This window comes from Canis lupus, chromosome 26, assembly GCF_048164855.1.
Source record: "Canis lupus baileyi chromosome 26, mCanLup2.hap1, whole genome shotgun sequence".
NCBI classification, from domain to species: domain Eukaryota; kingdom Metazoa; phylum Chordata; class Mammalia; order Carnivora; family Canidae; genus Canis; species Canis lupus.
In genome coordinates, this window is record NC_132863.1 from 44,496,707 (window position 1) to 44,510,819 (window position 14,113).

At 56.6% G+C, this 14,113-nt stretch overlaps 1 long non-coding RNA gene across 1 annotated transcript; it reads left to right on the forward strand.

Annotated features, from left to right (window-relative positions):
- Positions 1–4,568: 4,568 nt before the first annotated feature.
- On the forward strand, positions 4,569–8,744 carry LOC140618685 (uncharacterized). The gene is made up of 2 exons (XR_012018750.1): positions 4,569–5,108; positions 5,225–8,744. It is a non-coding gene; the product is annotated as an uncharacterized lncRNA (long non-coding RNA).
- The last annotated feature ends 5,369 nt before the right edge of the window (positions 8,745–14,113 follow it).

Consider the following 14,113-nt stretch of genomic DNA (forward strand, 5'->3'; position numbering starts at 1 on the left):
TGCTCACATTCAAGGGAGGGGAATTCTGCAGGGGGCCCGCACCTGGGGCCCAGAGTCTCCCTGCTATGAGGGGTGTAGCCTCTTCTGTGCTGCAAGAATACACGAGAGCACTCTTTGGAAGGACTGCGGGCCGAACCGCCTTAGAAAGAAAAGCCAGTGTGAGGCGCAGACTACTTTCCAAAGGGTTCCTCTGGCCAGCTTTAGGAATTTCTGCAAGTCCTGGCAACTGTGTTGGGGAGCCAACTGTGGGTTCTAGTCATGCACAGCTGTGTCCTTCACAACAGAGGGAGGCTCTTTTTGGCATGAGTGGCACAAAACTTGACTCAGCTGACTCAAGAAAAACAATGTTTGCATAACTGAAATGGTCTTTGCTAGCTTCAGGCATGGCTGGATCCAGGGGCTGTTATCAGGACTTGATTTCTCTCCAGCCCTGGCTCTGTCTTCTTCTCCAGTTGGCCCCTGATGGCTCAAGGTTTACATCTCCCCACTTCCCTTTCCAATAGAAAGTCAGATTCCTTCTTCCCAACACTTCCACAGAATTAACTCAGATCCTATCAACTTGGGTCCTGCTCTTCACCCTGAACCAGTCATGGAGGTCCAGAGGGTAGAATGAGCTAATTGGCCAGGCCTGGCTGCATATCCACCCTTGGATTCTGGGAGTGGGGTTTTCTCTGCCCAGGCCACAGGGATTCAAGTGGGGTTGGCATCGTGTAAGAACATTCTAAGTGCTCTTTCCAGAAGATGTGGGAATGCACACTGGGAGATGGGAAGGAGGGCAGACAGTGGTGGCAAAGGTGACAGTTGTCTCTGCATTTGGTGAGACAAATGGAGGAGTGTAAATACCTCCCAGGGGCAAGCAGCCACCTTGGGAACTTCTACGGCCTGAGGATGTGCGTGCTTGTGTGCAGAGGGAGATGGGTGGGCCCTCCCTGAGGTGGGTGGGTCAAGGGACAAGCCTGGTGGGCAAAGGAGGTGCAGACATCCCCGGAAGAGCAACACTGCCTCAAGCCTGAGAAGGGTAGGGTGACTGGCTTCCCCTTGAAGTGGGGGGCTGAGGGGTAGACAGCAGGATGTTTGGGGGGACCATAATCCTGGGGCACCTAGTAAGGCCCAACTCATCTTGGGGAGCTCAGGCTGCAGCCAAGTTCCCAGCTCTGGCGTGGCCAGAGGCTGCAGATCCACCCCATTGGGGTGATTTGGGCTCCAATAATGAGCCCACCCAGGCACTGAATGTGGTCTGGCCAGCCAGCACCTGGAATGTTCCACCTGGGCAGGACCCTGCCTTTGCACGACACCCGGGACAGTGGGGCAGGATGGGAGCTGAATTTGTAGGGCCCAGTGCAAAATGAAAATGCAGGCCTGCTTTCAAAAATCATTAACAATTTCCACGGGCGCCTGGGTGGCTCAGTCAGTGAAGTGTCTGCCTTTGGCTCAAGTGGTTGACCTCGGGGTCCTGGGATGGAGCCCCATGTCGGGCTCTCTGCTCAGCGGGGAGTCTGCTTCTCCTTCTGACCCTCACTTCCTCACTCTGCTTGTGCTCTCTCTTTCAAATAAATAAATAAAAGCTTTAAAAAAAACCCACCCAAATTCTTAAAAGAAAGAAGAAAAATTCCCAGATGCTGACAGCGGAGCATTAAACCCAAGGGCAGGCCCTTCTGGGTGCACACGGTGGGGGGGGGGCATGTGATCCCCCCACGACAGCCCACCTTGGAAGCCCACCTACAATGGGGGAGGGAGCCCAGCAGTTCCCTCAAAACCCAAATGTCATTTGACTTCGAAGAATTGAGTCGAGTGATGCCTCCTGCCCCCACTGCTGCGTCCTTGTCACCCCAGGCTCTGCCCTGGCCCCTGTCTCCTCTCGGCTGGAGTAGGAAGAGGGACTCTGCTGTGTACGCCGGGGGCAGCTGGAGGGGGAAAGTGAGTGTGATTCAATCTGGGCGATTATACTGCTGCTGCCATTGGCCAGCTGTGTGAGCCCAGAGAGCAGGTTCCTCTCCGACCCTCAGTCTCCTCCTCTGTAGGGCATGGCTATTGATAGTGGCATGTCACAGAGCTGCTGCCAGCTTAGTTGAGACCGTGCGGGACAGCATCAGGGGTGGCTCTGTGGTTGGTCTCCGTGCCCGTGGGGAGAACCGTTGCATGGCATGGAGCATGCTTGGAGGGCGGGGGGTGCTGCTGTCTGTAATCGCCCCAGAGTCTGGACACCCTGAGAACGGGGCCTGGTCTCTGTCCATGGCCACCTCTGCTGGCGCCGCTTCCGGTGTGAGGTGAGGAGTTGATCCCTGAGCCTGCACTCCCATGTTCCTCCTGCCACCTGGCCTCTGCACCCACAGGCCCTTGCCCGCTGCTGTGGTGACACCTCTACTAGAATCCTTCTTCTTCTTCTTCTTCTTTTTTTTTTAAAGATCTTATTATTATTTTTAAAGTAATCTCTACATCCACTGTGGGGCTCGAACCTACAACCCTGAGCTTAAGAGTCACATGCTCCCCCGACTGAGCCAGCCCTGCACCCCCAGAACCTTTTTGCTTTGTTTCCTTCCCTTCCCCATGTGCCCCCCTCCGAAGGCCTCCAGAAGGTCCCAGGGTCTCAGGCAGGGGCCCTTGCCTGTGTGGATCCCCCCAGTCTGCAGGCTCAAGGTGTGTTCTCCTGGCTGCCACCTGCCAGAGGCATCCCAGGGCGGTTCCGGGAAGGTCCCCTGGGCAGTGCTGGGCTCCACCCGGCAGGGTGCCTAAGGGCCCGAACCCCGGGGGCCCCCACACTCGGTTCCGTGCTCTGCACTCACGGTCTTGAAATTCTCAGAACTTTTTTTTTTTTTTTTTTTTCTCAGAACTTTTCAAACAAGTGCCCTGAATTTCCTTTTTGTCACTGGGCCCTGCCCTTGGATTCGGGAGCTTTCGGCGGCCCTGGGGGTTGCCCCCACGGTGGGAAGAGCACTTGTCTCCACTTGTCTCCCCAGACCCTTGCCTGAAGCTTCCCAGCCCTCAAAGGGCAGGGGTCACAGGAGAGAGGGAGGGTCCACACCCTCCTCCCCAGCCGGCTCCGTCCCAGCGCTTGCTCTGTGCTGGAGGTGGCATAAGTCCCCGGAGCCCTGGGTGTCTGTGGCTGCATCCCTGGGAAGGTGGGGGGCTGGGGGCGGGGAATCAGCCGCCCACGGGACTCGCATGGGAGCCATGTGTGGTAGTACCAGAGGCAGCCCGGGGCCTCTGCATGCACACGTCCCCCGGCCCTGCCCGGCCTGGCAGAGTGGCCTCCCCAGGGACTCGAGCCACTGGCCATGCCAGGGTTCCCAGGGCTGGGTTCTAAGGGAGCTTTTTAAAGGCATTTCCTGGGCCGGAAAGAGGAAGATGCCAATTAAGTGCCTGGCTGAAGCGTGAGACCCGAACGTCCTTGAGCCGAGTCACAGAGCTCCTGGCACGGCTGTCCCCGCTCTCAGCACGTGTCCTGGAGTCACAGAGCCTCTCACTGGAGTCCCTTTCAAGGGGAGAGGGTCCGAGTGCACTTCTCAGACTCTATGTGCCCACCAGTGCTCCAGAAGCTCCTCTGGAGGCACAGCCTGGGGCAGCTGGAGGCATTTGTAGCCAGCTCCCAGGTGCCACTGATGCTGCTGGTGTGTGGGCACCCGGAGCGGGAGCGGGGCATGTACCCCGGTAGGAGAGAAGCCCCAGGACGTGCTGTGATGTGTGACCGGCCTGGGTTTGGCTACCAGGCTCTAGGCCTGAATCTCAGCTCCATCCGGGCTGGCTGTGTCTCTGGCCCTCAGTCTCCCCCTCTTGGAAATGGGGCTAAGGACAGGCTCTGCTTGATGGGGTGGCGTGAGGAGGCAGAGGGCCTGGCACCAGGGGGAGTCTCACACCATGTGGGTTTTATGTTATTTGAAATATGACCAAGTGTGGATCTTTCCAGAGACACCTCCCACCCCACTTTAGGACTCTTCCACAAGGATAGGTCATCCGCCATTGGAAGAGTCTTTTAAAAGAACTCCTGGGAGTGACTGGGCGGCTCAGCGGGTTAAGCATCTGCCTTCGGCTCAGGGCCATGATCTCAGGGTCCTGGGATCAAGCCCCATGTCTCCCGACTCAGTGGGGGAGCCTGCTTCTCCCTCTTCCTCTGCCCCTCTGCCCCCATCTCATGCTCTCTCTCTCTCTCTCTCTGTGTCTCTCTCAAATACATCAAAAAATCTTTAAAGAAATTAAAAAGAAGGAAAAGAACTCCCAAAGGCAAGGAAAAGCCACACGTCACATTTGAGCTACTAGGGAGGGGATGGATTTGGGGCAGAAGGGCTGAAAAGGACGTTAGAACGTTTTGTTTTGCCCATTTCTGTATATCCAAGCTCCCCGGGGCTCTCTGTGCACTTCAAGGATGCCCTTGAACTTTGAAGAAAAGTTGCAAAGACAGTACAGAGAGTTCCCATCTATTCCTCAGTCGGTTTGGATTTCCCGTAGTGTTATCATCCTCCATGACCAGGGGACATTTGTCCCAGCTAAGAACTTGACACTGGCACATTATTATCCACTAAATTCTAGGCTTTGTTTGCAGCTCACCGGCCTGTCCCTGCTTTTCTGCTCCGGGGCCTGGCCCAGGATGCAGTGCATCTAAGCCCCCGAGTCCTTGTTCCTCTGGGTCCTGACACTTTCTCTGTTATTCCTTGTTTTTGGTGATCTGGCCGTTTTGGGGGGAGCACAGCTTGGGAATTTGGTGACACATTGTCCAATCAGGGTCTGCCTGAAGGTTTTTCATGGCTGGACCAGGGCTTTGGGATTTTGGAAAAAGACCATAGAGGTGAGGTGGTCTTTGTCACATGATCTCCATGTGGCATTGCTTGTATGTTCAAGTAAAATTCTGGAAGAATGTCCAGACTGCATGTCGGCTGTAGGAGATGTATCTACAGAGATACGCAGAGGCATATTTCAACCACAAGTGTGGGAGGTATGTCGCACCCTCCTCCCCACCTCCCTTGCTACATGATTTTTGAGGAACTTTCCCGGACATCCTGCAATCTGACTTGGCCAATTTCCTTGCTGAAATCAGACCTCATCACAACACTGAAGCCCGGGCCGCAGACTTCCCGGAGGCCGCGCCTCCCCGCCGTGGGCTCTTTGGAAAGCCGGTGGGTTTGGGTGGACCGATGGGCAGAAGGCTGGTGGGTGGAGGTGTGTTGTCCCGGGGGAAGCAATTTCTTCCGATTCCAAGGAGCCCTGAGGCCTGGGTCTTCCCTCACGACAGCCTCCAGCTCTCACAGACCTTTTGAGGAGCATCTTTTGAGAGGAATTTGGCCAAAATGAGTCCTCTGGGGAAGAGGCCAGTGGGGAGGGAGTCGTTTGTTCTGGAATGGGCCAGAGCTGGCTGTCGGTGCCCCTCTACCGTGTATGGCTGGTGACCAATGCGCAGGTTGCGCCACCTGTCACCTCTCCGACCCCTACCCTACTCACCTGCCAGAGGGGCTAATCCTGGTGCTGACGGCACAGATCAAGGTGGGAAGCCGACATTCTACGGATGCCACAGGTTGCTGCCTCAGTGGCTGTGCGCCGTATGGCTCCAGACACCAAAGGAATGTGTGCGAAGGTGATGCCTGTGAGCTGGGGTGACTTGCTATGGTATAGGGGACCCCCCCTGGGGACCTTTGGAGCATAATCACCTGGATCAGACTCTGCTTCTCCTGGAGGAATCTGCTGCTGTCCAGGCCAGAGAACGACTTGGCCATTCCCGGCTCCGTCCTGCTGCTGACCAGGACCTGCATGGGGTCCCCATGGATCCGGAAACTCAGCATGTCCGAAGCCAAAATCTCTGAGGTTGCTGGCTGCTTGTCCCCCTTCCCCCCCATGCCCTCACCAAATCCTCTGCTTTCTATTTTCAATTCGGTTTCCTGCGTCCAGGCCACCCTGCAGTCAGTACCTGCCTCCCCCCAGGCCTAGACCACCCTACGTGCAGATTGTCACCTCCAAAACGGCGTGTAGCGTGGGTGCCAGAGGAAGGGGTGCTGGGCAGCCTGGGGAGGGGGCTGCTGGCGGGGTGACTGCTCTCAGCTGCTCTCCCTGCCGGGCTGGGGCTTCTCTCTCACCGGAGTGGTGAGAGGGGAGCTCCGTGCTGGGGTGCGGGCGCGCGGCCTCCCCAGCCAGGGCCTCTGCACTCTCGGCCACACTGCGTGGGCTGTCTGCTTCCAGAGCTCCTTCCTCCTTTCTCCACGCCTTGCCCTCCAGGGGCTCCTGCACCTGAGTGTCATGGATTTTCTCAGCCCATCCCTATCCTCCAGACGCACTGCAGAGTAACGGGCAACAACCCCACCCAGCCCATCCCCGGCTGTCCCCTCGTCTCCTCCGCCTCCGCACCACGGATCTGAATATGACTTTGCTTTCTAGTTGACCATAACTATTATTTACCAACCCTCCCTAAAGCTTCTGTGTATATCATCTCACTTAATTCCCACAATACCCCTGCCAGCTGGCGGTATGAGAACCATCGGCCCCATTTTGCAGTGGGGAGACTGAGGCCCCACAGAGCTCAGGCTGCTGCCCAAAGCCACGGAGCCAGGAGGAAACACAAGTGGGGTGTAGACTCAGGGCAGTGTCATTTCTGGGCTCATGCTTTTTACATGTGGCCACACGGAGCCCATCTGGGGCCCTTCCAGCAGGGCTGAGACTAGGGTGAGGCCAGGGAGGCACTCCCTTGGGCACAGAAAATACTCATGGAGACAAATAGTATTCTAATGCAATTAAAAAAAATCAAAATGCAAAAAAGAAAAAAATGCAAAAAAAAAAAAAATTAACCCCCCCCCCACAAAAAACCAAGCTCTACTTTCTCCCCACGATGTAGAAAAAAGGAAGACATAAAACAAAGCCAGGCTACAGATGTGCCCTGGCCCAGTGCTGCTTCACTCACGGTGCCCTAAACCCCCCTAAACCTGATGGTGCCAGTAAACATCATTAGCACAAACAGAAGGCAGCCCTGGGCTATAGTTCATTGATTTGAATTTACAGAGAGAAGGTTCTCGTGGATGTGCTGCTTCCGACTCCACCTGCCAGTTTTTATTATGTAAATTTCCCAGCAAGCAGAAAAGGTGAAAGAATTTAATGCAGTGAAAACCTGTGTGGCCTGTGCCTTTTTTTATCTCTCCCTCTGGACCAGAAGCACCTCAAGGACTCAGGCACTGCAGGGGTTGGGGGGGGAGCCCCAGGTGCAGGGGCGCAGTCCCCCCACCCCCGATGCGCCCCTCAGAACCTGCACTCCGACAGGCCCCGGGCTTCCAAGCATGCAGTGAGGCTTCGAAGCAAGTCCTGGCGTGAGGTCGGATGGCCCTGAGTTCGAATCCTCGCCCCAGCATTCTTGCTTGCTCAGTTTGACAGCGATTGTTAAGTGCTGGGGCTCCTGCCGAGTCCTTCACAGACATCAGCCCATCCCCTTAGTCTTCATTACAACCCAGGGGCCCTCAAACCGGCCTTCTGTCCCCCCCGGGGGCGCTTGGTGATGTCTGGAGACTGTTGGCTGTTGCACCTGGGAGGGGCGTGCTGCTGGCCTCTGTGGGTAGGGGCCGGGGAGGCCGCGGCTGCACCCCGTCCAGCGCGGGGCGGCCCCACAAGCAGAGTCAGTCAGCCCAAGGTGCTGTTGGCGAGGCTGAGACACCTGCCTGGTCATCACCTGTTGTGCAGAGAAGGAACAAGGCTGAGGGGAGGCTGCTGCAGCCGGGCCCGTGTGGTATGTGGCGCCTGTGACAGCCCCGCGACGGTGATGGTAACAGACCACCAGCTCGTCCCGTTGATGGACACTCTCCAAACGTCCTCTCTGGGTCAGTGCTGGGATCCCCTCGGCTCGCGTTGGCACCCAGCCGCCCCCCGAGGGCCGCTGCTGACCACAGCCGAGGCCCGCGACCCTGCGGAGCACTCAGGACCTCTCCTGGCCGTCCCACGACACCGTGTGTCATCCCCGTTTGACATTTCCTCGGGAGGCAGCAAGGTCCTCGGGGGCGGCGCTGGGCTGTGCTTTTCTGCTCCCCCAAGCTCTAGGTGTCTGCGTAGAGCCGGGCTGCCCCGGGGCCCCCGGAAGCCCTGGGGTCCATGGGCAGCACCCCAGGCGGCCCCTCTGGGGAACAGACGTGCTGTTTGCAAACCTCCGCCCAGAGGCTGCGAGATGGGCCTGAGGGGCCCGGTTCGGGGACACGCTCCTCGCCCACGCACAGGCTTGCGGGGTCTGGCGACACTCGGGACATCCTTATGCTGAGAAGTGATCCCTCGTTTACCTGAAATTCAAATGTCCTGTGTCTTATCTCAGCGCTACTTCCTGGACCCCCCCCCGCCCCCCGCTTTATTATTTCGTGTAAACGTTTTATTGAGGAGTGAAATACACGGACAGAAAAGGGCGCAAATCGTAACCGACCGGATGCGTGGGATTTCACAAAGCGCGCACCCCGGGTAGCCAGCACCCAGATCTAGAGATGGGATGTGACCCCGGATGAACCCCGTGCCCCTCCGGGCCTCGCACCCCCCCACAGCTAAGCACCATCTTTATTCCCAGCCCCATACATGGCCCGAACTGCTTTGGGAGATCGGTGTGAGGAAGCACATAGTATGCTCTCGAGGCCTGGCTTCTTTCTCTTGACACCACGTCCCGAGCCGCATCCCTGTGGCCGGGTGCCTCATCTGTTCTCAGCGATCTAGAATATTCCATCACGATAGGGCACCCTTTGTTTCCCCATCCCAGGCTGATGGGCATTTCTAGTCTGAGGGTCTTATGAATAAAGCTGTACAGAATATTCTGGCATGATCCTGCTTTGGATTTTACCCTCACACTTGACAGACAACACCAGTTACTGCGAGGGGCACCGACTGTTCTGCACGGCCGTCCCCCGTGGGCGTGGGGGCCCGGGCCGTTCTGCCCTCTCTGGTCACCCAGCACGGCCGCCCCTGTCGCCTGCGCAAAGCCAGGGCTTAGCTTGCTTTGAGGGGTTGAAAGAACACCAGCTCCCTCTCCCTGGAGCGTTCAGTTCAGGGCATCTCAGAGACAATGCCCGTCAAGGATTAACTTTGGGGCACAGCACTTGGATTTGCATGCATTTTGACTGAGGACCCAGGCAACTGCCATGCAAATGTTTAGGGAAATGTCTCCCTTGGGCCCCAGGAGAGGATCAGATTGAGTGGACGTGGAGCAGGGACCTGCTGGGCTCCGCCCGTGTGGGGTGTCCTCGTTATAGCCACCAAAGGCTGCCTGGACCCCCCCACCCCAGCAGTCACGAGTGGGACCATTCCTGGGCTCCTTGAATGACTCCAGCACCCCAACCCCGAGTCCCCGCAGTGCTGGATGAAAGTGGATAATAAAGGATTCCTGCCCTGGCCCCGGCCTGGCTCCTGGGCCCATCAGATCTGTGCTGTTAGAGTCCTGGAAAAAATAGCCTGCCTGTGGTTCTTTTGGGTCATGGGAAGCCTCGGGGAGACACCGTGTTCTGAGGAGGACCAAGAGGGCACCCAGAGCAGCCAGCCGAGAGGGGAGGACGAAGGTCTACGGGCAGAGCTAGCGCACATGACGCTTCTAGCAAACAGGGATGTTTCTAAAAACTGCAAATTAGCGGCCGGCGTGTGCGGCTCCTGGGCGATGTTGACATGACAACGCGGCCTGCCGCTCTCTGCTGCGCATCCTGGTTGCCTCCCGGCCTGGAAGGTATGTGAACTGTGGCCCCGGGAGGGCTCGATCCCGGGCTGTCCAGGGGGCGGCCCTCGTCGTAGCCGGATGACAAGCCCCGCCGCAGCCCCGCTGAGAGCTCTCCCTCCTGTTCATATGCCTCTCCTTCAAATGGACTCTGTCTCTCAAGTCTTTTTCTCCGTGGAACTAATGTTAGAATGTTTTTTGGAAAGTGAAAAAAAAAAAAAAAATTCAATCTGGCCGCTTCTCCCCACCGGCCCATGCATGCTTTATTTCTTCCCACGCCACGACCACCACCCGCCCCACCGGGCAGGCCCCTGGCTTCTTTCTTTGGGGTCTGTTCCTGCCATTAGGCTGTAAGCTCTGCCCCGGGGTCAGATCTCAGCCTGTCTTGTCCCCAGACTGCATGCAGTAGGTGCTCCATAAATGTCTGTGGACACAATTGCCCCACCTGATAAATGGTGTGCTTCTTTGTCGTTGCTAATGATGAAAATACCCTCTGATCTTGCCTGTGGGGCTTTGAGATATCGGTGTCTCCCCAGAGCGGGCAAGGAAGCAGCAGCCCCGGGGTTTCCCACCCCCAGAACGAGGAGCTGAAAGGACCCGTAATCACTGGGAAAGCAGCCAGAACGGGCCTCCGGGGGTGTCAGGGGCCCACGCCCAGGCTCTAACATCCAGGGGTCGGTGATGAGGACAGAAAGGAGCTACTGGTCTGAGGAGTCCACCCTCAGTGGACTGGCCCCTCACTGGTCTGAGGAGTCCACCCCAGTCACTTTGAAGGGCTGCGTGCCTGAGTGCTGGAAGCTTCCAGAAGCTTCCAGCCAGCCTTCAGGTATCTATAGCAGGAAGTCAATGCTCAGGCAGCAAAGGCTCATTGTTAGAGCTCAGGCATTTTGTGAATGGTTTCGCAATGCTCACATTTGCCCTCTTTTTCTCTCTGAGAGGGACAGCTGGGGAGAGAGGTCTGCTCCGTGGCAGCACCGGGGACCATTGGAGGTCGCCTGAGCTGTGACAGCCAGTGTAGGTCTGAAAATGGCCTGGTTTTCCGACCCGGCTGCTGGCTGGAGTCCCTGGGGAGCTGTAGCAATACTGAGCTGGGCCCCACCCCAGAGGTTCTGGTGCAATTGGTCTGGACTCGAAGAATTTAAAAAATTCCCTCGGGAATTCTGATGCACATCCAAACAGAGAGGCAGCATGTTAATGCATCTTTGCCAATAGGGGTAATATTAACCCTATTGGGCATCTTCTGCATACTAGATTTTTGTTTTAAGATTTTATTTATTTATTTGAGGGAGAGATATAGAGTGAGCACAAGCAGGGGGAGCAGCAGGCTGAGGGAGGTGGAGAAGCAGGCTCCCCGCTGAGCAGGGAGCCCGATGTGGGGCTCAATCCCGGGACCCTGGGATCACAACCTGAGCTGAAGGCAGACACTTAACCGACTGAGCCACCCATGCACCCCTAGGTATTTTTTTTTTAATGTTATGAACTGCAGACCCTGCAGGGAGCCCTCGTGATGGAAGCAGCAGACTGGGTGACAGGCGCTAGGGAATGGTGGGGCCTGTGGAGAGCTGTGGCTCAGTGTAGCCCACGTCAGCGTCCTAGGGAGCAGACCCAGTGTGCAGGAGCTTCTGTTGAGTCGAAAGAAACAGGAACTGTGAATTTTCATGCGGAAGTATGTCAGCGACTGATTCAGATGAAAGAGGGTGAGGAGGACCAGTCGTGTCCAGAGGTTGGATGGAGCCAGCAGGTGGCGGGGTTGGTGCCTTTCTTCACTGCAGTATCCATAGGAGTTAGGGGGTTGGGAAGATTGTTCTGGATTATTTGGATGAGCCCAGAGTCACAAGGGTCTTTTAAATGTGGAAGGGAGAGGCAGGAGGGCCAATGTCGGAGTGAGGAAGATAAGACAGGCCTCTCTTGCCTTTGAAGATGGGAGAAGAGGCCATGCATCAGGGGTTTGGGTGGCCTCTAGATGCCAGGAAAGGCAAGAAAACAGATTTTTCCCTAGAGCCTCCAGGAGGAACGCAGCCCTGTTGACACCTTGACTTTAGCCCAGTGAGACCTGTTCCAGATGTCTGACCCCGAGAACTGGGAGGAGACAATTGTGGGCTGTGTTAAGTCACCGAAGTTGTGGCGCTTTGTTATAGCAGCCGTAGGAACCTCGTGCCAGCTGAGCAAGGGGTGGCGGTGCCGCGCTCTGAACCCAGGCAGCCTGACTCTGCGGCCTCAGAAAGCATGGACTCAACCCCAGAGCCTGGATTTCCTGCGACAGCCCTGATTTCAGTATTTGTTTCTGCATAAGAGATCGAGTTTGGGACAACCCAGCCCTGTCTGCAGGACAAGCAGGGACTTCTTCTCCCACAAACATTTTCCTCAATAGCTTTCAAACCCCCGTGTGGCAAGGACCTCAGTAACCCTAACATCCTTTCCCCCCATAGTAAGGGACCCCTGACTGTTTGCAGAGGCTGCCCCAATATGCCCCACGCTTCCCAGCCTCCCTGGGGCTAGGCATGGTCATGTGACTGGCATAGGCCAGTGGGAGGCACTCTTAGAGGCGAGAGATACACCGAGCTGAGCCATCCTGGACCAAGCAGACAGGGTGTCGCCTTAGGAAAGGGACCCAGAGTTTCTCCCCAGGGCGGGAATTTAGAAGGGTCAGCAGTAGGCATGGAGGGCATCAGAGGCCTTTACTAAAAAGCTCTCTGTGAAAGATCATGTTTTCATCTCCCAGAAAATCTGCTAATTGAACCCCCCCTCCATATCAGTTGACTTAGCTTTGGCTAGAGAGGCTTCACAAAGTTTTTGAGGTCTTAGATTTTTTGAGCTTGCAACTCTGCCATCCTCGTGCACCAAAATCGTTGCTTGAGCTCCAGCCATCGATATTCTTTCCAGCTGGGGTGTGTGGGGGGAGGGGGAGGAGAAAGGAGCAGAGAAGGGTGTCCTCTGCTCCTTTTAAGAACACTTTCCGCACCGCTGTGTCACATGGCCACATCTCACTGCAAGGAAAACGTGTCTTTATCCTGGGTGGTGCTGTGATCAGCTGAAATTACAGCTGGGGTGAGAGAGGAGCACAGGTACCGCGGACAACCCACCCTCTCTGCTGTGTTCTTCTCAAATCAGATCTGTTCAGGAGGACCATCCGAGGATGGGTGGGAGTTTGACGTCACAGTGTTGCTCCACTTAAGTTGATTGGCCGTGTGGCCTTAGACAGGCCCAGGACCCCTCTGGGCCTCTTTTGCTCATCTTCAAAATAACTAAAGTGGAATAACATGGTGTTGAGCATGTCTTTCAGCAGAATCCTTGTCTACGAGGCTAAGAATCGTCTCCTTTTTAGGCACAGGATATATCATGATACACAAATAAAATGAGGGTAAGGCATGTGTGGTGCGTCTTTGGTGTCCGGCCGCCCAGGCCTCCTCTCCTGGCCTTCCTGGCTTCACGCCCCCCACTGGCCCCCCTCTTCCTGGCCAGACTCAGATGCAGGTTTTGGACCGAAGGACTGCAAAGTACGCAGCAAACCACACACCAACACCGGCTCTACCAGCCGATTAACATTTTGTTTGTTTTAAAGATTTTATTTATTTTTATTTGAGAGAGAGCGTGAGCAAGAGAGAGCACGAGCAGGGAGGAGGAGCAGAGGCAGGGAGAGAAGCAGACTCCCCACCGAGCAGGGAGCCCGACGTGGGGCTCGATCCCAGGACCCCCGGGATCATGATCAGAGCTGGAGGCAGATGCGTCAGCCACCCAGCCACCCGGACGCCCCCCGCAGCGATGACCATTTTAACAGGAATAAGGTAAGAACTGTGCCTGTTTCCTCTTGCTGCTGTAACTAGTGACCATGCCCGTGGAGGCTCGAGCAGCACAGATTTCTTCTCCTGCAGATCTGGAGGCCAGAAGTTCCACACGGGCCTGAGGGGCTGTGTTCCTTCTGGAGGCTCCGGGGGACGGGGAGAACCCGTTTCCTGCTCATCTGGGTTGCGGGCAGAGTCCAGAGCCACGTGGCTGGAGGCCTGGCGCCTTTGGAAGGCAACAGTCTGCCTACCACAGGAATGAAGTCCTGGGTGCCCGAGAGTGGTGCGTAACAAATGGGTGCGTTTCCAGAAACCGAACTGTCACTTAGCAATGAGGGTTGCGTTCGGTCTGAGGGCTGTCAGCAGCCAGTCAGGTGGAGGCCAGGTGTGGGCAGGGTGGCCGGGAGGCCCTGGCCAAGCTGCAGGCCACGGTGTCATTTCCCCCGCTTCTGAGCTGTCCTGGACAAGTGTTTGTTATTTCTGGCCCCGGGGGTTTCCTGCCTCCCCGGCCAGCTCCTGCCCCCACGCACAGCTCGGGAGGCCAGCTCACTCTTTCGGGCACACGCTGCCCCATCCAACGATACCTCCTGAAATGCTGGGCCCGAGGCAGAGGGTCTCTCCCGTTGCCACCCACGGCCCGGCTCCACCAGGGGACAGCTCCCCTTCGGAGAGGTTCAGGACCGAGTGGCCACAGGTG